The 24678-nt window shown below is 45.1% G+C and overlaps 1 protein-coding gene and 2 non-coding genes across 6 annotated transcripts in view; 2 read left to right on the top strand and 1 right to left on the bottom strand.

Moving 5' to 3' along the window:
- Window positions 1-7959: 7959 nt before the first annotated feature.
- TRNAA-CGC (transfer RNA alanine (anticodon CGC)) lies at window positions 7960-8031 on the top strand. Its single transcript has one exon. It is a non-coding gene; the product is annotated as a tRNA-Ala (tRNA).
- A 220-nt stretch (window positions 8032-8251) lies between these two features.
- TRNAG-GCC (transfer RNA glycine (anticodon GCC)) lies at window positions 8252-8322 on the bottom strand. The gene has a single exon. It is a non-coding gene; the product is annotated as a tRNA-Gly (tRNA).
- An 8800-nt stretch (window positions 8323-17122) lies between these two features.
- GPD2 (glycerol-3-phosphate dehydrogenase 2) overlaps window positions 17123-24678 on the top strand; it is a 61968-nt gene continuing 54412 nt past the window's right edge. The window contains exon 1 of one of the 4 annotated variants that reach the window (XM_075152620.1): window positions 17123-17254. The gene's annotated coding sequence lies outside the window, so the exon portion shown is untranslated. The other 3 variants (XM_075152619.1, XM_075152621.1, XM_075152622.1) reach the window with 3 other exon arrangements.

Genomic DNA, 24678 nt, shown 5'->3' with positions numbered 1-24678 from the left:
ATGGCTTTGCAAGAATTTGTTCTCTCTGCTCGATGAAGATCCTATTTAACACACGCTAATTATTGTCTTGCATGTCTAATTATTGTTCAGCCTTATCTCTAGATACTTTGACGCTGCAAGCTCACAACATGCTGGACTAGCATTTAAGAAAATCTAGACCAGTGAAAACGTCTTTGATAAATCTGACCAAGAAAGTAGCTACTAAAGTAGTAAAGCTGCATTTTTGTTTCACTGTCAAATATGCCATACCTTGCAGCGGGTTAACATCTGGACAATGAGTTTGGGAAATTTATGCAGTGGGAATTAGAGCAGGAATTAGCTGGATGTGCTGCTATATTGAAAAACGCAAAGACAACAAAACTCTTGACCCTGCCTAACAGATCCTCACTGGCATGGTTAATGCCACAGAGATAAATGCAGCCAGCAGAGAAGAGCTGGTTCTCGGGAGGAGCAGGCAGGGACGGGTAGAGCAGCGGACGGGGAAAGGGCAGGAGGAGCGATTGTGGGGATGTGAGAGAGAACTTTTTTTTAAATCCTGTCGATGTATTAGCAAGGTGGAATGGGCAGCCCTCCTCCCCCATCAATACACCCATCTGCCACTGAGATTACTTTGATGGAGGAATCAGAGGAAAACTTGGGAAATACCTTCAGTTTGAGGCCTGAGTTAAATGCTGTTGTTAATAAGGTGTTTCGTTCCGAGCGGCATCCAAGTCAGGTAAAGGGGAGGTAAAATGAGGGGGAAAATTTGCCATAAGATTAATGAACAAAATACAATTAACTATTCTCTAGACAAAGTGCTAAACATTACGACCAACATTTTGACAGAGTGCCCCGAACACGGCTCTAACCCTGCGCGGCTGCTCGGTCGCTGGCGAGGAGCTGACTCACAGCCGCCCGGAGCGCGGGGGCGGGGGTCCTGTCCCCATCACCCACCCGTGACGGGGCTTCCAGAGTTCGGGGTTTGTGACGGCACCGGCCCTCTTGGGAAGAACAGAAAGTGGAATTTGGGTCTCCCACATCACGGGCACACAAGGTACCGGGCAGCTTTTCACGCCCTGCGCAGAGCGGGTACCCGGGGGCCCCGTGCGTAACAGCACTGCCGAGGCAGCAGAGCATCCTCACCCGGTCATCCCAGCGCCCCAGAACCTTGGGTTAAAGCCTCCAGCACTGCAAAGGCTCAAAGCTTTTTTGCAGACACGTACTATGTGCCTAAGGCCTTTCCAAATCCCTTCATTTAACTAGTGCCTGAATTTCAAGGGTGCAGGGTGAGACACTACGGGTCAGGATCTTGCTTTTTTCAGACACTATAGATCATTGCTACTTTATCTAATTCAAGTTCCAAAGTGAAAAATACTCCTTATTCACTGAATTCAAAGTTGCTTGGGGTTTTTTTTCAGTTTTCCTGTGTTTTTTTTCTGTTGCTACTTTCTGGTTCTGAGTAATCTCTTCTTTCTCAGTCTTAGCATCACAATAGGATAGAAAGTTTAACTTCAAGGTCCGCTGAAGGAGTTACCAGGACATATACTGGTTTGGCTTCCACGAGATGAGCTTGAGACTCCATGTAGAATATCCCTTGTAGGAATTTGTTCACTTGAGTAATAGCAATAAACTCCTGTCCTGAGGGTTTCTCAGTTATTCGTGTTCCTGATGTCCATCGCCAGTGAGACTTTCACTTTGCTCAGTTTTTTATTAGCAACAGATTCTTGTTGTCATTCGGCATATGATGCTTTTTCACAGTTATTTTTAGGTTCGTTTGCTAATATGTCTGCCTGGCAGCAGAACCACAACAGGATGTGATAGATGTGTTCTAGATGCTCTTCTAAGACAGTATTTGTGTTCATCTACTTGCACTAGTGCAGAGGAATAAAGCAGTTGTTCTGATATTTTTATATAATGAAAATATACATAATAATTACCAAATTATTATTGTAATTCAGTAATTATAATATTACTGAAATGAGAGAAAATGTAAAGCTTCCAGTTTCCCATCAGCTCAAAAGTAGCCTGTTAACAAAAATGAAATCCCAGTGTATTTTTTGCAAGAACTATTAGCAGTAGCCCTCATTTTGGTTTTCTTTCTCAATGAGCCTGGGTAAAGAAGTCCATTTTCCCACATGGATCAGGAAAGTGGAAAAAGATGGTTTTACATGAGATTATTCGTGATTTCTGAGGGGAGAGCATGCTGAGTATAGCAGGGCCCAGATTTGCAGAGGAGGCAAAGGGAATAATGGTCCCCAAAAACTTTATAAATGCAGCCTGTGTTGGTAACACCAATGAAAACGCCGTGCTTCTCAGAGGAGACGGGTGACCCGTGATGAGACCGTGCATCCCCCGAGCCGCTCTCTCCACGGCAGCCCAGGAGCTGTGACACTTTTGGGGACGAGGAAGGTTAGCAGTTGCGCTCCCTTGCTTTTTTAGACAAACAGGGACAGCAGACAGACAGCAGACGTTTGGGGTGACCTGATCTCCCACCCGGGGTTCCCCTTGCACAGAGAGGTGAGCGGCGGGGGGGCACGGGCCACCCCTCTCCTGCTCCTAGCCCACCTATTTAGCACCACGCTTGGCGTATGGTTTGGGTGGAAAGCAAACTGTGGCCACTTAACTGCTAATGGCACAACATTAAGACCCGTGCAAGGGAGGGTGTCCAAATTGCCAAGGATAAACAGCAGTTTCATGGCTCGTCAGCCACGGCAGCTTGCCATGGCAGCAGGAGGGAAGAAGAGACCAAATGGATGTGGGACAGAAAACCCTTACTCAGTTTAACTGGTTTTGTCCATGCAGAAACCAAACCTTGCAGCGATATTAGAAGTCAGCATTATACATAGAAGAAATTGTTGGCTGTTGTAATCTGCAACAATGAAAAATCACTATTAAGTGCAAAAAGCACTTGTCAATATGAGGCCACATCTCCAGGTCCGTTTGGTTGTACACATTTTTATCCTAAGCTGAAAGGGCTACACACTCATCCTAATGTCTCAAAATTATTTCTTTCCAAAAGATTCACATCCTCCTTTTGTCTGAAAAAACATTTGTTTTGGATTCCATATGTAACCTGAAGAACATGAAGAATGGAGAAGAGATTCCCCTTGAGAAAATGGAGCACTGGAAGCTGAAATGCTCTGTAGTAATTTGAAGTAAGAGTTATGCTCGATTTAATATGAGCTTGCCTTCTTGTCGTGTAATTTCAGGCAATCAGAAAAGATCTTACTTAATATTTGTAATGATATTGTGGTTCAGACTGGGCTAATGATCATGTCATATGATACTTATCACCAGAAGGTGATGTGTTTCAATTGGAGTATATATGTTTCCAAAACTTTTCCAGGAACAACAAAGAACATTTGTTCCAAGAGAGAGCTCATAATATCTCTTCCTTAAAAATATGACACTTAGCAAGCAAACTGGAAAAAAAAAATAATTTCTTCTGTATTATGTTTCTGCATGCTGGGGACAGAGTGAGAACTGCAAATGTGGAATAAGGTTCAGAGAATACGTCAACGCTTTAAGAAATAATAATAATAATAATAATAATAATAATAATAATAATAATAATAATAATAGTGTACTTTTGCAGGGTTGGGGTAAAGTATTTTGCAGAGTATTTTAATCAGGCGTTCTCTGAACAAATTTAAAGTGTCCTGTTGAATGATTTGTCCTAATGAGACTGCCGTGTTGGTTTCCCAATCAGCTTCTACCTTGGCTTCACGGGTAGGTCTGTAATTAAAAGGCCTGTAAAGAAAGCAGGAGCATTCCACTGTCTGGACACTTTGGCTTTATAACTGTGTAAACCTGTATAATTGTGCTAGACTCTGTCTTTCTGAGCTTTACAAAAAACTCCTATTTGCCTCAAATCCTGAAATGTTAATTTTCATCTCCGATTAAGCTGCAGACCAGTCGAGGCTCCTTTTATTAAGTCGTGCAGACTCCTACCTGCTTCCTGAGGGCTAAATTTGGCTGACAAAACCATTGTAATATTGTGTAATTAATTTGCCAGTCAAATAATTTCTGCAGGGCTATAATTTACTTATCTGTCTGCAACCCTAATGAGTCTCCCAGTTCAGTACTTTAATCCTGTTTTCTGCCATTTTATCTCCTTTTTAAACTCTAACTTTCATAATTCTTTACGATGGGCTGATTTGTAACCTGCATTTTTGGGATGTTCTTACGATGTTCTCACTGGGAACAACAAAAACTTAGATTTTGTAGTACGCCTTGCATGACTGGGAACTAATGAAAGACTTCCTTGCTTTATTCTTCCATTTCACCACAACAAACAAGGGAGTTAATTCAATAAAAATCAAAGATGTAAAAATACAGGAGAAAAAGCAATTTGTATTTGGAGGACTTAGAATTGTAACTTCATTCAAACTCAGTCTAACATATGTGCAGACCTTCCTAAAGGTTATTCTGAGCACTATATTCCCTGATGAGTGGCAGTAGATAAAATCTCTTTGGTAAATGTAACATCGGCAATTTTTTTAGTTGTTTAACTTTGCAAATCACAACGCTGTCCTCATTTTTTTTCTAATACATTTATTATTTAAAATGGTTTGGTAAGTGGCATAAGCAAGTAGTTAGTGTGTTGTTCATAATCTCTGAAATTTGTCACTTTACGGTTTTCCTAATCTCCGGCAGGAACGTTTTTTGAAAGAGGACAAGAACGCTAAATAAAGTACAAATAATGTAAGAGATTCGTGAATATTCTGCACTGACTCATTGGATACTTCAAACAAATGGACGACATACGATAGAGGGAAAATAACTTCAGCTATTTATTTATAAATGCTGATGCCATTGCCTCGGGCTCTAGCGCTTGGTCGAGACTTGTAACAGCCATTACGCGGCGGGCCGCAGCGTCACAAACAGAAGGAAGACGGCACACGCGGGGAGCAGAGGCCTCGCACGGGCCAGGCAGGTTTGCGGTTGCGCAAGGCAACGAATGCGGGCGGCTGAGCTGGATCAATGAAATGAATACTCTTCATACGTTTGTTTTATACTGCTATGCTTTGCTTCTGTATTTTATTGAATGAGAGTGTTTATTTTAAGAAGGAATTTTGAGTGCAAACATTTAATCCTGGGAACACGTGCAGTGATAGGAAACTGTATCAGAAAGAAATGCAGAAATACCTATCTGTCTCTTCAGAATGTCACTGTGATCATTCTTTACACAGTCCGTACCTCCGGTAACTTGGAAACTGAACTCTTTCCAGGCTGGACTACAGAAATCCATCAGCTTGGAGAAAAATTGCTCTGGAAAATACAGAGTGAATTTAAGCATGTATCTAATGAGAATCAATGAAAAATGCAAAAACTTGAGCAGATTCAATGAAAACCCCGTCCCCAGTGGGAAGGCAGGCCTCCCTGAAAGGCGTGTAAGGTTTGCGAGGTACCAGGAATGAGTTAATCCCACCAAGGAATGCGGAGGAGCTGCCAGATAACAGAGTGACATTGTTTTTCCCTGATGTCAGCACAGAAACCCAAACACAAAGAGGTGAATGTAGTCCTCTGAGAGAGCTGTTGAGAAAGCTGAATGTCGAGCTTGTGCCGCGGCATCCAGCAGCATTAAAAACTGCTCGGCACAAGATGACAAAGTGTTTCCTGGAAGCAGGGGCTGCCTCCAGACATCTGGGCAAGACCGGCGCTGTGGGCGATAGTCGGAAGGCTCATGGGATGTGCACGCGGCAGCAACAGGGTGCCATGTCTGCCTCCTGAAGTTTTAAGAACATGCAGTTCTGGTAGGCTTGGGCTGACCACCCCGTAGGTTTGTAGCCATCTATGGGTCATTTTGTTTACAGCTCAGTGTAAGGCATCTTATTTTCTCCCATAGCATCCACATGTTGAGTCTTGCCTGAATAATTCAATTTATTCTATATTTGTTAGGTGATGGTCTAGAGGATAGTTAGATCTAGCTGCAATAGAACTATTGTTTCACTTTAATATAGGCAGCACATAAGCTCTTGTATTGGTTCCACCGGGATAGTAATTAAATACTCGCTGATATGCTTTGGATCTGTAGCTGCTCTTCTCAGCAGCTTGAATGTGCTCTGCCTTGATCCACCTCCCAAACGGGAAGTTTCACAATTGGACTGACTGTCCATCACAGCTGAGAAATCCATAAAGGCATAGTAATATCTGTATTATTCATCTTCTGCTATTCTGAAGTCTACAGAAAGGTAAACAAAAGGAGAAAAACCTGAAGAGAAGGTTTTAAATTGCTTTGTGTTTTTATTGCAGTGGTTGGTATTAACCTGCTCTGCACCCTTGGCTCAGCCTTGTTAGGAGCCACTGCTATTCTGTGCTTTGCATTAACAGACACATCAAATAATTTGTATTTTTGTTAATTATGAAAATCAAATTCAGTAACTCCTAGAAAGCTGCTTCTTCAAATCTGTTTTGAGGAAAGTCAAGCTGTTAAATGCTGCTTTCTGACAGGATAGAAAAACGTGAGTCACTGCGGTTACGAATGCCAAAATGGGGCGCACTGGAGGAACTGCGCTCGGTGGCCAAGGGTCCTCCTCGTCTCAGGCTCTGTGAAACAGGCACGGCTGCTTGCGGCGGCTTCCTATAACAGTATAAATTAAATGCACTATAGTCTTATGTGCTATAGTATAGCTGCATATTGAGGGGAGAATAGCACATATCATGGAGATGGTTCTTAGATTCTGAAAACAAACCTGAACGGAGAGTGGGGACCAGGTAGTTCACACTAAAACTAACGGAAGTTGCTGGTTGTGCTGGGAATATGCCACCGAAAGAACCTGGTTGGGTTCTTTTTCTTTAGTATCAGGTCTCTAAACCTGCCAAGTCCATATTTAGACAGGAAAAATATCCTGGAAGAGGTGCATTTTATGTCATGGTAAGCAATCTCTTACTTGACAGCTTAGAAGCTTACATGTGTTAGGAAAACCTGAGATTAAAGAAGATGTCCTGAAGAAGATGTGTGCGTTAATGCGAGGAATCATTGCTATTTTTATGGGTAGGAATACGGAGCTGGTTAAGATCCAGTCTAAAAGAAACAGCAGAGTATTTTGATCGTGAGCCTTGAATTCTTTGAGAAAAAAACCGTGAAGCTGAAGGACTCAAGGACCGGGCGCCCGCACGCCCCCAGCGCCAGGCTCCGCCAGGCGGGGCAGCGGCGCGGGCCGAGCCCGCGCAGGAGAGGGGGCACCTGGCCCCGCGCCCCGCCGCCCCCCGCCTCGCTCCGCTCTCCCGTTGCAGCGCAGCGCCCTTCCCGCGCCCGCCCCGGCCTCTGCCCTCCTGCCCCCACACCTGCGGCCGCAGGGCGCTTCCTCCAGGCGCCCGGGGCCTCTTCCGCGGGGTGATGGCGGCTCTCCCCCGTGGGGTGCGTGTCTTTCTCAGGGCGCGGGCTCTGGCTTCTGTGCAAACCCCCAGCGCCGTGGGGATGGGCGCCCCGGGGGTCACGGGGCGCGTCGCCCTGCCCCGGCTCTCTGACACCGGCAGCACCAGGCGCGGGCTGGTGCCGGGGTGGTGCAGACGAGGCGAAGACGTTTTGGGCAGGTCCTCGGGCTCTTCCCGCTGCTCCTGTGGAACAGGCCTGGGATTCCCGAAGGGGGTTTGGGGTTCAAGCAGCAAGGAGCTCGGAACTGTTCTAGGCACCGAGGTGCAGAGGGCGGGAAGGAGAAGCAGCTTTGAAAAGCAGCCTGTGGGGAGGGGAAGGGCTTTCTCCTCTTGGTACTCCCCCTCCAGCGAAGACGGGGCTTGTGCTGCTCCCGCCGTCAGCTCCGCTCGGGGGGAAGCGCGGCTGGTGTCGTTATTCCACCTTCACGGGCCGAACGCGGGTGCCGCGGGAGCCCCGCTGCCGCCGGGGCGGCGCCTGAAACGCCCGAGGGAATGATGTGGGAGAGGGAACGCGGCGGGCGGCACCTGCCCGCCCGACCCGGCGCGGGCGTCGGGCCCGGCCCGCCCTCTGATAGCGCCCGGCGGAGGGATCCCACAGCCGGGGATGTAGCTCAGTGGTAGAGCGCGCGCTTCGCATGTGTGAGGTCCCGGGTTCAATCCCCGGCATCTCCAGCGGCTGCTTTTTGGGGGTGGTTTTTTTTTTCCTCCCCCTCCTTCCCGTTTACGGCGGGGACAGGCCGCCGGCAGCAGCGCGCCGGGCCGCCAGCACAACGTGTCTTCGCGGCCGCAGCACCGCTTCTTCCCGCTCGGGAGCCCCGCGGGGAAAACAAAAGGGCGCTGCCGGTGCTCTGCCCTTAAACCGCAACGGGTGTTGCGCCGAGAAAAGGAGAACTGCATTGGCCGGGAATCGAACCCGGGCCTCCCGCGTGGCAGGCGAGAATTCTACCACTGAACCACCAATGCGCGCTCGGAGGGGTTTGCCGGCTCCTTCCCCGAGTAGCGCACCGGACGCACTTGGGGTTCCTTTCATTTATTTTTTCTCTTTTTTTCAATTCCATGTCCACAGTCAGTAGTTTTGAACTGTTATTTCCAGGGGAAAAAAAAAGGTTTTTAGAAAGTTAGCAATCTCTGTATACGTTTTTCCTCTAAAGGATCAAAAATCCCTAGAAAATTTTATAATATAGCCATCATCTTTTACATTTTAAAGCTTTCAGACCAGTCACAAAAGGTGTATTTTTGTTCCTTTTCCATACTGGAAGGACTTTGCCAGAGGAGGCTCACATGATCTGCTAATAAAGGAATCATCACGGTACAATGTCCGAACTTACGTGTCTCTGTTTTGTCAATTGATGTAGTGCTATGGATCGTGACATCTCAGTACAATGTAACTTTGTGTAGTGATGAGATATCAATAGAACACCATTGCTTGCACTGTGATGTAATGATGCCATGTTCCAATATAAATTATGTACAGTCTTGACATTCAGTTTATCATGGACACGCTCCCAAGAACGGCCACGCATGAGCCAAAGAGTTCAAGGAAAAGCAGCATCAAGTGTTTCGTGTAAAGAGAACGTTAAGATGTATGTACGAGAAGAATAGCTGTGCTTAAGAATACCCTCCAGACAGGATGAACACCTACCACCAACCAGCTCATGGAAAGTAGTAAGCAGGTGTTTTGTTCTTCATCAAACAGTAATTTGACACTACAGATAATGTTCCCATTTCCTGTGTGAAAATATATTAACACCAAAATGTAAACTTCCCTATAGAGTCCTCTGCTTACCAGTCCTGCAGCTATTACCCAACTGTTCCCAATTGCACGTTCAGTTCATCGAGAGGGTGAATTTTTTCTACACACGTAAAGCAAAAGCTGAGCAAAACTTGTGTTCTCAGTGAATCTGGAAAGAAAGTCAAGGCCACAATTTGCTCGCCGGCCAGTTGGATAACAGGCGACAGTATTTCCCAGTCACCCCCGGCCCAGAGGAACAATGCAGGCCAGTAACAATGCCATCACAGTTCCCTTTCCCCTAAGCAACTTCTTCATTTCCACCAGCAGAAAGTAACATAGTAAATACTTCAAGTAATAACTATTATTTAGGTTATTGCTTACAATTGCATCAGTCAGCCTTGAAAAACTGTTTTCCCAAACAAGCATAGGACCAGAAATCCCAAAGCAGTTAGGCAAAAAATATTCATATTGAGAAGACTCTAATTCACTATTTTAATATATCTGAAAGTTAGCCATGCTGAGGTAATTAGCAATAGTTGACCAACCACTTTCCCCCCCTACTGTTATTCTCTCACCCCCTTCCATTTCTGGTAGCTGAGACACGGCAAGGCTGACGGGGGGACGGATCTGGCAACGTCTGTGCACAGCCGTGTGGGAACCATCAGCGCTGTGTAAGAGAGAAGAGTCCTTGGGCTGGTTCTCCTGGGCAGATCAGGGTGATTAACAGGCTGTGCTTCTGTGGAACTGATGCTCGTTAGAGAATCATTTTACAGAGGATCGCCACAGTAACAAACTTTGCACTATTAGCAAGCCCATCTCGTTCCCAGAGTAGAAATGAAACCCGTTCTTGCACTCATAGATAATAGTTTAGAGAACAGTTTCCCATGTCCATTACACCAGGTTCTGCATCTGCTCAGAACATCTGTGGGTGTTGGCTGACGTACTGCAGAGAACTCTGTAAATCAGGAGGAGTTTGGCAACTCACATGCCTCACTGGAGCTCAAATGTTGCTCTAGAACATGCTCTGGAAACCCTTTTTCAAGCTGCATGACACAGGCTCATACTTGGCTTCCCTTTAAAAATGGCTGGATGTAGGACAGTGCTGAATGAAGGAGTGAATTGAGGCCTATAATATTAGAAAATGGTGATCCAGAGCCACAGAACTGGTGAAAATTTCATAGGATTGGTTCAGCTGATTAAGAATCTGCATCCTACTCCAGTAGGACAAGGAGTCCTTAGGAGTTCATTTTCTTAATCATCACAATGGTTGGGAGAACGCCCCCTGCAAAACCTCAGAGCAGAAGGATATTCTGTGTAAGGGTAGCAGAACAGTACAGGAACATTCCGTGAAATTACTATCCTAAACAAAATTTAAGTACAAATACTTCATATAAATAAATGTGTCTCTAGCTGTCATCTGTAAAACATAAATAATTTTAGAAGTTCAGTAGATGGCTCGAATCACATCAAGAATCCGACTTCATATAACAAGGTGATAGGATGTAGGGAACTACTTTTAGTGAGATTGCTTAAAATGTACTTTTGTACGTTTCTATCCAATATCTGATGAACGGGTGAGAAGGGTTATCTTGTCAGAAACTCGGGACATCACCTCCTTCGGTTCAGTTAAAAAATCTTTCCGGCAGCTAAGGAGACGCCATAGACCTTCACCAGAAACAAAGAAGGCAAAACTTGTTAAGGAAGAAGGGAAAGGATTTTCTTAGGCCTTTTTATCCCCCAGAAGGCAACAAATACATTTTTTTCCATTCTGGGTCACCTTTAAAGGGACTCTGATCTTGATGCTTCTGGCTAAGGCTTGACACAGTGTCTTCCTCCGGGACTCTGCTGCTGCAGAGCAGAACCAAGGAGCCCCAGGTGCTGCTGCCGACTCTGCCGCGTCCCTCTGAGGAGGATGCTGTAGCTCAGGGGCACTTGTGGCCTCAAACATCCCCAGTTCAGCTGCTGCGGCTGCAATAGGAACAAGGTAGAGACTGAGAGATAGGCAGCGGTAAACCAGCTCAAATCAAGCTTAAAACTGCAGGTGTGGATTACCTGGGGGGGGGTAAGTGGGTATCATTCATTCCCTCCTCGCCAGCTGGTATGACCACATGTTCCCGTGTCACGCGACACAATTGCAGCTGTGCAGCACCCGCTTTAAAACTGGTGTTGCACCAATCCCTCTATTGGTATACAGAAAAGAGAAAACGTGATGCTACAAATGTACCTGTACCGTTTGCTCTGATTCACCTCTTCACGTGGAGCTGTATTAAACGGCAATCTTGTTAGAAATAATGCCTAAGGAGTAATTCAGACCAACCTGAAATGTGACATACCTCTTTGTAAGCACCAACTGCCTGGTCATCAGTTTCTCATGTTTAACTAACAGATACCTAACACTTAGTATTCCCAGGAAGGTCCAGCCAAGACTTCTTACTGGCTCCCAAAATAATGAAGGATATTGCAGGCCTTTTAAAATGGCTTCTCAAAGCCTCTTCAGTAACGGCTTCCAAAGCATGCTCTTGTCTCTCTTTCCAGGGTGCAGAAAATTGGTACCGTCCCTGGTGAGTTCTCTGCTGAGTGGAGTACACGCACATCAACTTGATTTTAACAGGTCATGGAATAAGCTGGGCATTTAAAAATATCCACCTACCCAAAAGGACAAATGAATACATATTGTGGAGCCTTCAGCAAAGACTGTTGAAAGAAAACAAACAAAACAATCGTGGCAATCTTTTAGGTAAGACTTATAATGTAGAACAACTTGTCAGTGCAGGTTAAAGTTTTAAGGCCTAGCAATTTTGACAGCGTCCCTTTGAGCACAGTGAGCGCGCAGGGACGAGCAGGACAGCAAAAGGTCACTTGGTCACACATATCTGCTGCCTCTTTTAAGTTTATCTCAAGACCCACTAGGCACGTCCCAATTAATTATTTAAATCTGCAAGGAAAAATATTTCTGTAGATGAAAAGGTATAATCTTAAATCCTGGGGAAGCTACAGGATGGCTGGCGTGGTCAAAAATAGTGCTAAGAGGAAGCCGAGGCGTGGTATCCGATCCACAGGCTTCGGACACGGAGAGAAGTCATTTACATCCAGTAACGTTGATTTGTTTCAGGTACCAGCGAAGTGGAAACTTACGGATTTTCCTATATCCCTTTGTTTTCAACTGAACAGTTCTGGATTACAAAAGGTCACAGAACCCAAATTGACATGATATATGTGGTTATTTAAAATAACTTTTCCCAACACAACTATTGATTATGTTGCTAGCGATCTGCATAAGCTCCTTATAAACCTGTGGACACCCCGAAAATGTTTGTCCCAGATACTATTCGAATAGTGACAAACAAAAGCCATCAGGCAAGCAATGCTAGTGAAATGGGCATTGGAAGCGAAGAAGAGACTCAAATCCTGTGTTTATTCATTATGTACTGGAATATTAGGCTAGGGATTTCAAAGTCATTGTACATGTCTCTGAACAGGTTTTCTAAGATTTTCCCTAATCAATTCAATGAGAAAATATCTGGATAAAAAGCAGATGTGTATATTCACTGGGGCTGATTTTGGTCTGTCATCGTCTGAGAGAAAAAAATAATATAGCACAAATTCCAAAAAGCCTTTTGCGTTACATTTTCTGAATATAGTCTCTCACTCTGGCACATGTAAAGAGAAAATAAATTTAAAAGATTTTTTTTCGTATTTCCTGCCACAACAAAGATCTTTAAACAACAGAAAATAAATACTCTTGAATAGTCCAAGCAGCCTTGCTTTCTAGAAGATACTTTCTTTTCTCTCTCTCTACCAGTGAAATTCATGTTCTCTGTTAGACCTAGCTCAGTTGTTTGCCCCAGAAAAATACTCCACATCGCTTCTTTCCATTGCCTGGCTCTCCCATAGTTAAGCTGCCTGTGCTACCATTGCAGGGAGAGGCCAATTAATTATTGTGTTTGTTCTGCAACAAATAATGTGACCTGTGACCTTCTTCTTTTAAAACTGCAGTTTTTGCATTTGTTTCTGTGACTCAGCCCTGATGTGTTATCTTTATATAACAGCAAACAATAATACATAATTATGATGGTAACACCTTACTTTAGTTTTAATAGAAAAATGAACCACTTTCTCTTTTCAGACACACAGACGAACACAGTGGATGTTTTTATCTGTTGCAGTGTAGGGGGAAAAAGTTTGAACACTAGCAATACAGCCCTGGTTCAGTTGGTAAACTGAGTATCTGATATGAAGCAATACAGCTGTATTTCCAAATGATACCTGATACCAGCAGGCAGAGATGGGAACACTTTTAAATGTTTAATCATAGCTGTGACTAAGTACTTTTATTTTCCAACAGGAGGACCTACCATGGATCCTGCTTGAAAAAATCTCGGTAGAGAAATTCTGCTTCTGTTTCTGTCACTTCATTTCAACTCTTCTGCGTTTGTTATTACCCCTTGCTCCTCACAAAGACATTTTCCTGAAGACAGATTAGGAGAAAACATATTTGTGAACGTACGAACAGATTTTCTTCTTATGATACATAACTTTGGCATGCAGTCAGGAAATGATGATAATCTTTTTCTCCATCTTCCCTTGCTAATGAAGAGAAACTGCCTCCGGGGTTAAGGACAAAAGGTGAACTCTCCCTGAACACAATTTACACCTGCTGAGCACATGATTCGGGCATCTAAAATTCTTGTCTTGGCAGGTGTCCCAGGGACCAAGCCACAGGCATGGAGACTTAGGAGGTAATATTTTCATCTAGACGTTAAATAAAACACAGACTCAAGAGGGATGAATTTTGTGATACTTTAAAGGCATCTCATTTTTTTTCTTAATCTTGTAAAAATCTTCCACTATTCAAACTTATGAAGACCAATCTTTACCAACCAGTAAGATAAAAAACACAGTTGAAAAGTAACTAAGATAAAAAGACAGCTGTAGTTGAAAAGAAGCCTAATCAAGGGAGGAAAGAACAGCCCATCCCTCGTTTGTTGGTAGCTGCACCGTGATGTGTGGAGAACCTCTCCTGGGAAGGGAGATTGCTAGGTAAATGTGATCCTCATAGAAGTTTTCACTCACTCTTGGATTTCCTTTTTATGCGAAGAGTAGTACAGCGCTCTCATTTTCTCATCCCTTTAAGATTTTGCTAGTTTGGAAGAGTTCATGAGACGCAGAAGTGCTGGGGTGCAGAATACATTCACTTGGAAACTGGATGTAGACGCATTTTACACTCATACACTGCCTTGTTTTGAGTCAATCAAAACTTATCATAAATTGATACTGACAATGCAGCCACATCTGGGTAGACAACCACCTTGAGGGGTGGGAGGATAGGGTATTTTCCCAGTTCTACCAAATTTATGGTGTTTTGACTATTTGTTAGAGACGGATGAAACGGCAACATTTAGTGCCGTGTTAGTACGCATATATGGGGTAAGTATTCACATCTAGAACTTGTGTGTGTTGGATCACTCATATAAATCCTTTTTTTCCTAGCCCATTATTCTTCTTCCTTTCTCACACTCTCTCTCCAAAAACTGCCCCCAAAACCATACCCCCAAAAAACAATGAATCCACTTCCGGGGCTTTTTCTTTCATTTTCTGTTCTTTCTGTTCAGCTGAGGTATTCCCGTGCATTCTAAGCCTGAATATCTATGGAGCGTACTAATTCTAGCTGCCGCTCGAGATCTTACTTCCTTTTAAGTGCACTACCATGTCTCCTAATGTGTCTGGGATAAAAACTGCTTTCAGCATCGGTGGCCTGAATATCACTTTGCAAAACTTCTGAAATCCAACCCTTGCAGTTGTTTACTGACTTTAAATGCCACCTAGAGAGTTGATAGCCATACATTATTATTGCAGCTTCCAATTTAGCTCATCTGGTTATATCTGACCCAAGAGGGAGGGATTAGGTTCCTACGGCCTCCTCAGATGGGACCTGTTGCTGACATTTGGCTGGCTGACGGGAGACTGAAGCATGCCTGAAGGACACTGTGGGAGGGAGCCGTGCCCCATCCTTCATGGCAGCAGCAGGTTGTTTTTCTGTGCCTGATAGAAAACACGTCTCATGCTGCCTGTAAAGCATGTTGACTAAGCAGTGAGCACGGAAGAACAGCAATAAAAGCAGTTTTTGGGAGACAGCCAAGAAGCGTGGTTAGACGCAGCTGATCCCTGTATGCCTGGAAAGCAGGGAACCACGGGCAGTACAGCGCGTGGGGTGTGCAGGGGTCCTGCAGGTGTGACACCGACTGCATCAGGCCACTGACAGAGGCAGTGTATGGGCAAAGACAGACTCGTGACGCACTTATGGGTATAAATAATCACACGATCAGCTCGTGTTTTGGTCCAGCATGGAAAAGGAAATCCCAAACACTTGTGGAACCACAACTGCAGTGCACTAAAAATGTAAATTTGCAGGGAAAAGCGCAGCCGAAAGTTCAGCAATGAGTTTTGGAGGGGGAGGAAGATCCTGGCTTATTACTAATCTGTGTCTGGCTTTCTCACTGCAAAAGAAGTAACAGGCAGCAATCTCCAGATGATCCCCCCAAAAAACATAGCTATGTTTGTCAGCTGTGTCCCTAGGAGCCTGGAGCGTGGGAACCAGGATGAGAAACAAAGAGGACCATTAGAGACCATAGCTCTTAGCAGCAGCTCTTCAAAGTCTTGTCACTTGGTATCACAGCTAGAGAAAATATTGCATTATGCAATAAGGGCCTAGCTCATAAAGTTATTATTACTACACTCCTGTGCATGCATACATGCACACACACATAAAGTCTTGTCACTTGGTATCACAGAACAGGAAGTATTAAGAAGAACGAGGATACACAAAATGTCTCAGGGTATCACCCGGTCAGCAACTCACTTATAAGCCTTACACAGCAAGTGCCTAGGGAAGTTCAAAATCTGCTATTTCGGAGACGAAAAGAATTGGAAAGCTTTCAATTCAGGAAGCCCTCAATAGAGAAAAACAAGCCTGCATACTCTGTGCTGCAAAACCAATGTGAGATCCACCCTGCCTCAGCACTTTGTGCTGCAAGTTTCCTCTCCATGACAGTGTGAGTGCCATCCTGTGTTGGGCTCCATTAGCTGTGCCCCAGAGGGGTAGAATCATAGAATATCTCAAGTTGGAAGGGACCCATAAGGATCATTGAGTCCAACTCCCTGCTCCTTGCAGGACTACCTGAAACTAAACCATATAACAAAGACCATCGGCCAGAGGGTAGTTGTGCAGCCTGCCTGCAGGTGGAAAGCCTGGCTTCTAGTCTATGAATACCTGGATGAACTGCTAAACTGCGCTTCTGCCAAGTCCGGTAGAAATGGGGAGCTCAGCGGGGTTTCATGAGAAGTTTCAGTTCAAGCAAGAGCGCTGGTAGGATGCATTAAGTCACTGAGAGGCAGCTGCCGATGACGTTTCTCAACCAGCTTCATGCCATACTGGAGCCACTGGAGAGGACAACTGAAAAAGGAAAGATGTGAATCTGGCTCTGTATCTCCATGATGCACTATTTTTTTCAAAGGTGGACCCTTAGAGATTTAACATTTTTCCGGTCTAGGATTTCCTCTGTGAACCACCCAGCTTATGAATATTACAGTGATCTAACTGTAACTAAACTAATTATCTAACACTGATCAAGAGACGTGCTGGAACGGTCTTCTCTCTCTCCAACCGCACTTTAACTCACTAGGCAAGCAGAGAAGGATCTGTGGTAGATAAATGGACGTTAATATAACGTATATTAATATACATTAATATAACCTAGTGGATCTGTTCCCCATTTATTTGTAAGAAGGAAACCTCTCTGTTAACCTAAAGTGAACCACCGCCACCAGAACTCCTCAGAAACGAAGAGGATAAATTCAATCAAATACCGGTTCAAAGCCAAGGGCAAACAATCCCTGGCCGGCTCGGGCTGCGCGGGCGGCGGAGCCAGCCCCACGTGTGAGCCGTCGGTCCACGCGTGGGGCTGGCTCCGCCGCCCGCGCAACCCGAGCCGGAGGAGGGGCCGGGGACGCCCGTAAATATAGCCCGGGGTGAGGAGGGCGCGTCCCTCTCCTCAGCGCCGGAGCGGGAAGGCGGGAACAGGCCCCAGCGGCGGGGCCTAGCGCGGCTTCCCTTCCTGAGGAGAACCGGCCTGCCGTTAGGCCCGGCCGCGGCCTGCCGGCTGGGTGAGGCGGAGGGCAGGGCGGGGAGGCGCCGCTGGTGGGTTAGGCGGAGCGGGGAGGGGGCTGGCAAGCTGCTGGAGGCGAGGCGAGGCGTGCCGCGGCCGGAGGAGGCGCGCAGGAAGCCGGCCGCCTCCCCAACCCCCCCCCCCGCCTTCTCCTCCCGCCGGCCGGCGAGCAGCGCGGGCAGGGACGCGGGCTCGCCCGGGCTCCCGGAGTAAGTGGCTTTCGGTTTTGCTGTGGGGGGGTGATGGCGGAGGGGAGCGGCGCGGCTTCCAGGGCTTCGCACCTGGGCCCGGCTGCCAAGCGGGAGCGGTCCCCGCCTCGGGGGTGGCTTTTCGGAGCGGCTGTGGGCGCTTGCTGGGCGGGCGGGCAGCGTGCTCTGCTCCGGTCAGGAGAGGGTGTTTCGGTGTGTGGGCTGTACTGGACACGCGTGTTGTAACCTCGGGTTCGACTCCGAAGTTGCCTTTATTATAAATCTGTAGCAAACGCATCATTACCGTCCCTCTTCTTCTCCAGATCTTACTTTGGCAAAGTACAGTAGGAGCTTACACTACCAAGGGCTCCCGGCCCCCTCCCCTCTGTTTTATTTAAGCTTTTGGATGGAAAGAGTGACCAAAAGATCGAGTGTGAGGCTGTTCTATGGAAGTAGTATCAAGTCCTTGGCAGCTGTCCCGCTTGTCTGTGTGTTGTCACCCTGCTCAGGGGCTGAGCGCCCTGAGAACGTCCTCACAAAGGGAGGTGCAGCCCCAGTGTCCCTATGGATAGCTGTTTGCACGTGTGTAGGTATCTGTGTACAACAAATGGGGGGTTTGCAGAACTCTTTCACTAGAGTTTCTCAGGTAGAGCCGGTAGAATGTGGTGTCTCCTATTATCAAAAAAAGGTGAATGCTGGGCAAAGAATAGCGTGGCTGTAGTTACCTGAGCTTTGGAAAAGGAAAACGGTTACTTCTCACTTGCATTGAATGCTCTCATGGGACCGTTTCTGGGTGAGAGCGTGTCGGCGTAACAAGTAAGTCCTAAACTTTTTTGAGTTCTTATCTCTTCTAACCAATCACTTCAGGAAACGTTTGTAAGCCCGTTACTACAGGAAAAGATATAAATGCGCGTGTGTGGAGACCTTGAGTTTAAAACAGCCAGATTTACTCCCTGCTGAGCTTACTCTACTATTAATTGTAAACTGGTAGCAAAGATGCGTTGAAAGCGAGCTCCTTTCCACCCGCTGCTAGGAAGCAGGGGCTCTCCCTTCTCCACTCTGAAGTAGTTGCACTTTTCCTCTCTGCCCTGCTCCTTGCCACACTTCCTGATGTCTCTTTACTGCCGTAAGCAGCCCTCATGTCAGAGAGCAGTGCCTGCTGCCGCTGTGCTGAGCTTTCTCGAGGGGCAAAGGCATTGAACCTACGGCAGGAGCGGCGGCAGGAGCACATCTCCAGGCTTGCCAGGTGCAGGCGGTTTCCAGCTACATACAGGGCAGCTGCGGTGGCAAGGACTGCTTTCTTTTGAAGACTTGAAGCACTGTGGACACGTGAATGTTACCACTGCGGACTCTTGCATTTGTCTTCTAGTGGTTCTCAGGTCGTGGCTGGACTTCTCTGTATGTCTTGTTTTCATTCCCTGTGTTTGCAGTCTGCTGCTGTCTTGAGCTGTCTTTGAACCATGACTGCTCTTCTGCGATGGGGTTTCCATCCAGAAAGTTTCCCTGTGTGAGAGGCTTGCTCAAGTGTAATTACACTGACGTTGGCCTGAAGACTTTGTAAGATAATCTTCTGACCATGGATAAGAAGTAAGCTTGGAGACACGGCTGTTAGGAGCGTGGTGTATTTTTAATTGAAGTTAATCAGACCTTTTCTTTTTCTCACTTATTCGTAGGTACGGTTCCTCAGAAATGTTTAGTGATGAGCAGTGACTGACAATTAGCTAGTAAAAACTCGATATTTCAAGATCTTTAAGGGTTGATAGCTAAGGCAAAATCCAGTGTTGGCTCTTCTATAACAGCAATAAGCAGAATATTATTAATTTTAATGCTAGCCATTTACCAATTTTATTTAGTCTAACTTTGGATGAAAGTTTTAAGTAGGCATGCATGTACATGAAAAATTATACACACACCTTATATCTAATTTATAGTGTTACTTTAGTTGTGTATGTATAGGGATATACACTTTGTTTTGCTTAATTATGTGTGTGTGCATGTATGCATGCACGGGAGTGTAGCAATAATAACTTTATGAGCTAGGCCCTTATTGCATAATGTAATATTTTCTCTAGAGATCCATTTCTATCTGTCTAATCTGTCACTAATAGAAATTTGGAAAGCTGGTAGGTTCAAAGGCCATTAATGCAAACCAGTTTTCCAAATGAAAGCTCATACTGGTTCCTTTCTGCTACCTACTTTGTCTTCACACAAGTCTCTGCAAGCTTTAGCAAATATTTAAAAGAAATTTGCTTTTTCCACAGTCAGTTTGCAATTGTTAATTTCTACTTTCCCATGTAAAAATCTCAATGGTTTCAAAACAAGGCTTTGCATTTGCAAGTAGCTCTGTTGAGCAATAGCTTTCTTTTATCATAGTGCTTGTCTCCATGCTGGCAAACAGGACTTAAAGAATTATTTTACCTTTTCTAAAATATATGGGCCTATGCTGCACTCAGTTTAAAACAGAGGTCTGATAGTCTAGTTGTATAGATTAGTTAATCTCCTGTCTATTGTTTGGCCTTCTGGTTGTAGTTTGAGCCCGCGTTTTTCCGGGGATTAGCTTTATCATTGTGGGTGTGCCACTGCATCTGATGTGAGCTCAGTGATGTGAGCAGGACCGCAGGGTTCTGCCCTCAGAAGGGTGCGGGTAGCTGGGCGCATGCCCGTCCCCTTCCTTGCTGGGCGCTCCCGGGAGGCTGGGAGACCACTGAAAAGCTGAGTGCTGGGTAAAAAGGGAAATGAACATGAAATAAAAATTAGAGGCTGGAAAAAGAATGCTGAAGCATATGGGACAAAAGCGGGAAGATCACCCTTTAAAGAAGGAAGGCCTCGTGTGCTTCAGCTGCTTCGTGGGTATTTGTGGGTCCAGGCTGGAGCTACTTGAGAGTAAACGATGCGGAGCACAGAGACCATGGAGGCTGTGTTCTCAGCAACAGCTGTTTTGCTTTAGGGGTCCACTGCAGCTGTGCCACAGCCTTTGCTAATGTAGATGTAGCCCATTTCTTCCAAAAAGCATTACTTTAGAAAACAATTTTTATTATGTAATGAACAAACAATTTGTAATCAAAACTCTTGTACAATATCGCAGTATTGCTTTAGAAACATTTCGTATCCCTCAATAATTTTCTTTGAGCCTGCTTCCAAGCAAATGTCTAGCTCTGTCTCAAGAGGGGTTTCCAAATGCCAGATGAACTTGCCCTTGAGTTACATCCTGATAACGCTGGTGGAGCCCAGATTGTCGATTCCCTGGTGGCTGGGTACATCATCTTGGACTGTGCCCTTTTTGCTTAGAAAAGTGTTTCTCAAACTAAGTGTTGATTCTGATTTCAAAATGATATTGAATGCATGCCCCTCCTCTGGGATTAGATTTGCATGTACTATCAAGTCAATCTTTATTCCAGTATATAAAACTAGGCTACTTCCTTGACACACCTAAGTAATCACCTAATTTGTAGTTATTTTTTTGAGCAGGTATCTGTTTGTATCTGCAGGTCTATGTCCAGTCTTGTAATAAGCAAAACACCTTATTTTCTAATCTTTTCTTCTTTAGTGTTTGACTAGGGGCGGGGGAAAGAAAACCGTGGATATAGTTCAGTATTAGGATCAAGCTGAATTGGTAGACTATCTAATCAAATATCTGCATTAAATATGAGGGGAATGAAGAATATCAGAAAAAAGGGTGAACAGCTATAAGTTAACTGTATCTAACAGGAACATTTCTTTCTAATCACAGTAATTGGTTTATAGTATTTGCGAGTTTGTGTTGTGTGTGTGGTGAGTGTTATGGCTGATATTAACCCCCACTAATATGGAAAGCAAGAATGACTATTTGAACTATTTGAGCTAAAGACAATGTTGGCACAAGAACAAAAAAGTATGGAAATCACCCTGCATACATTTAGTCAGTGATCAGGCCAGAGACTAGGTTTCCCACTCCTTGGATGGCAGATTTGGAAGTAATCTTTCAATAGGACAGGAGGGAATTTAAATACTTTTATGATAAAACTTGATAAATACATTATGATGTATGTATGGTGGGAAAGCTCAAAGTACTCATGAACATGTATTCCTGTTAGTTCATAGGTACAGTGCTTGGGACTACAGCCATCACTGTCTGTGAGTATTGCCTCATTCCCAGAAACATACTGCTTTCTCTGGCAAAATTATTACTATCTGAAATCACAAGAAAGGTGTACAAACCAGACTTTTCCCCTCATTATCTATAAGACCTTTCTTTTGTAGGAGGGTAATGACACAGAAGAAAAAAGTGGTTAGATTGAAAATACAAATAGTGGAAAGAGAAGCCAAAAAAGTTTGTTCCTTGTAGGATACAGCTTAAAGCAGTTGAGATATCATCTAATGCTGGGTGGGAAGATCTTGGTCGCCTGAGTGGAGAAAGCAAATTAAGTAGTTTGAAGCAGCAGGGGCCAAGAGTAGGAGTGAGGGTGGTACACCTACTTTTTGCTTTGTTTTTCCTTTATTTCTGTCTATGACAAGTGCTGCAGCTACTTTTAGGCACGATAGCCGAGCTGGTTGCCTGTACTGGAGTGTGGGAAGGATTGTCCCCGTATGGTGAACTGCTGCTTTGCTTCCAGGGTGGCCTGCGGGGTTTTCAGGTTTTAAGTTCTGTGTACAGGAACTTATAAATTTGTGGTGTGGTCTGTGGTTTAAAGGGACTTGTAACCCTGTGAGCTGTCTAGATATTGTGGGTTATGTTTCTGTGCTTGGTTGGTGAGGTAGTTCTTGGATAATTACTTTAATTAAAGTGCTGTAACTGGTGTTTAAGAACCCAAAGTAACCATCAGAGGCTTTAGGAGAGGATCTGGAGGATGGACTCTGCCGTGATATCAGCCGTGTTTCCTACCCACTGGAACTTTTTCTTGGTGTGTGGCTTCATTATAGGTATGGCTTACAGTAATTACACGTAGAAGTCACGAGTGCATGAGTCAGCGGCCCAGACTTCTGCTGGTGAGGTAGATAACAAGCTTTAGTTGCCCTTCAAACTGTGCCGCTTTGTTCTCTTGTTTTCTGTTATTGCTGGTTAGGTAACAAGTCGTACAGGGTGGCCCAGGAGGTTAGACCCATATCGACTGAGGTGAGAGATGCTTGATGACTGTTAGGAGTGCTGCAGGGGAAGCATCTTCAGTTCTGGTTGGTTTAAGCTTTAATCGCTTGCTTCTGAGATACTTACTTTAGTTAGTATGGTCTGACATCCTATGTAACTTGGTGTTAACCACTTCAGTCTTTTTTAAAAGCAAACCAGAAAAGCTATAGGAGAGCTGGTAGATGATCTTGTTAAGGGGGGTGCCAATAGGATTATTTTCTGATTACATCCCCTTTTTCTTGTTATTTTGCCATTCCTTGCATTGACACACCCATAAACTGCCATTAACATGCTCTCGGAATAGTACAGCTGCCTAAGTTGCCCACAGTAAGAATCCTAATTGTGGCCTGTCTTACTGCTGTTCTGTGCACTGTCACAGTGGCCACCTTTTAAGTCGTCCTGCAAGAAGGATCAAAAGCTGAATTAGAGGGAGCTGAGGGTAGCGACTTCAGCTGTTTGGAGAAGCAGAGGCGGTGCAAGACTCTCAACTCAGCCTGGAGGGACATTGGTCTGGGGCTCTCATCATCCAAAATTCACCTGAGAAGCTTTTGGAAGGAATGAGAAAGATTGAATTAGACAATGCTACTCTGCCAATGGCAAGTTATGCAAACTGTAGTGGTGATGATTATAAGTTTTCTATTTTTAAGTCTTCTATTGAGTGACTCATTTTATTAGATGTGTTCATTTAAAATGGAATGCGAAGCACCCAGATTCCATGGTAATGGCCTCATAAAGCACTCAGATATACAACATAACAGATTGGATTTCTTCTCTTAATTTAACAGGTTTTGCGTCTCATACACTATGTCTGATGGCAGCATACAGGGCGTCACACACTCCTATTGCTAAGCTCCACAGTTTGTATCCATCTGTCTCTTCACTTTTGCTAAAGTAGTCATCTTTCTTTGATCTCTTAACTTGCAATTCTGCGTTTGACTTTTCCACCATTCCCCTTCCCTCCCTCTTCCCTCATTCCTGTCATTGTTTCCCGCAACTTTGGCTGTGCGCTGCTTAGATCCAGCCCGATATCTTAATAATTAGAAAGCACTTGAGTACAGCAATGCCGGCGATTGCAGCACTTCCTTTTCAGTCACCTGGCCTCCTTGGGTGGGAGCGGGAGCCCTGGTAGGTGCCTGTGCGTGCTCTGGGCTGTACAGAGTTACACAACTCAAAATAAGATCCAGCCAACAGTCTTGCAGCTGCCTGGGCTGGGCATTATGGGAAGTAAGGAAGGCAGGTCACTCCTAGGATTCATATCAGGCTAATGAGAACTGCAGAGTGGCAGGTGTTTGTCGCGTGGGGCACACTATTCAGAAGCATCTACTGAAGACAGGTATTGAAATCCCTTCTTTAAGAAACAGGATGTAAGTTGCGCTTTGTATGCTTTTTGGTTTTTAAATGTGGGGCTGAAAGAGAAGCAGAAGAATCCTGCCTTTGAGAAGTGTATAAATTGATGAAGCGGAGCCCTTGCCCGTGGTGCAGGGGGTCCAGGGTCTGTTAGCTTGTAAGGTTCACCCGGGGACCTCACCGAGGCAGGGTCGCCTGTCACCAGCCTGGGCTCTGGAGTGGGAGCTTCCTGTGGAAGTGACTACTGCATGCATATTTACATCAAAGTAAGTGTGACTCTGAATTGCTGGTTAAGAAATGCACTGCAGGAGGGAGCGGTTCCTGCTGTGATGACAGTTTGTATTAACTTTTTTAACTTTTGGGAACTGAAAGCATGAACTTGTCGTGATAAATCTTTTGTGTAGTTTCCATTTCATGTAACTAGCGCTTTTTTCCCCTGCCTTTGTGTTTCCTTTCAAGTTTAAAGCCTATTTCTTCTTACCAGCTTTAATAGCTAGAAGTTTGAGCTAATGTCCCTGTGAATCTTTATCAATACTCAGCTGGTTCGCTGAGAAATGTACCCTGTGGGTTATTTAACTCTTTGGACAGATCATGCTGTACTCAATACCCACTTCTCATGGCATGCTGCCGGCTCCTCCCGTGCCAGTCAAGGGCTCCTTGCTCCTGCCTGAGCTTTTTCCAGAGCCTGTTGGGGACTTCAGCCCAACCTCAGATTGAGGGCATGGGTCCAAAGGGTGCCATTTATGACCTGTATTGAAACTAGGGACAAGGCTTAACATGCAATGT

This window comes from Calonectris borealis, chromosome 6 (assembly GCF_964195595.1).
Source record: "Calonectris borealis chromosome 6, bCalBor7.hap1.2, whole genome shotgun sequence".
NCBI lineage: Eukaryota > Metazoa > Chordata > Aves > Procellariiformes > Procellariidae > Calonectris > Calonectris borealis.
Note: the sequence above shows the minus strand (reverse complement) of the source record. Positions and strands in the feature narration are given on the sequence as shown.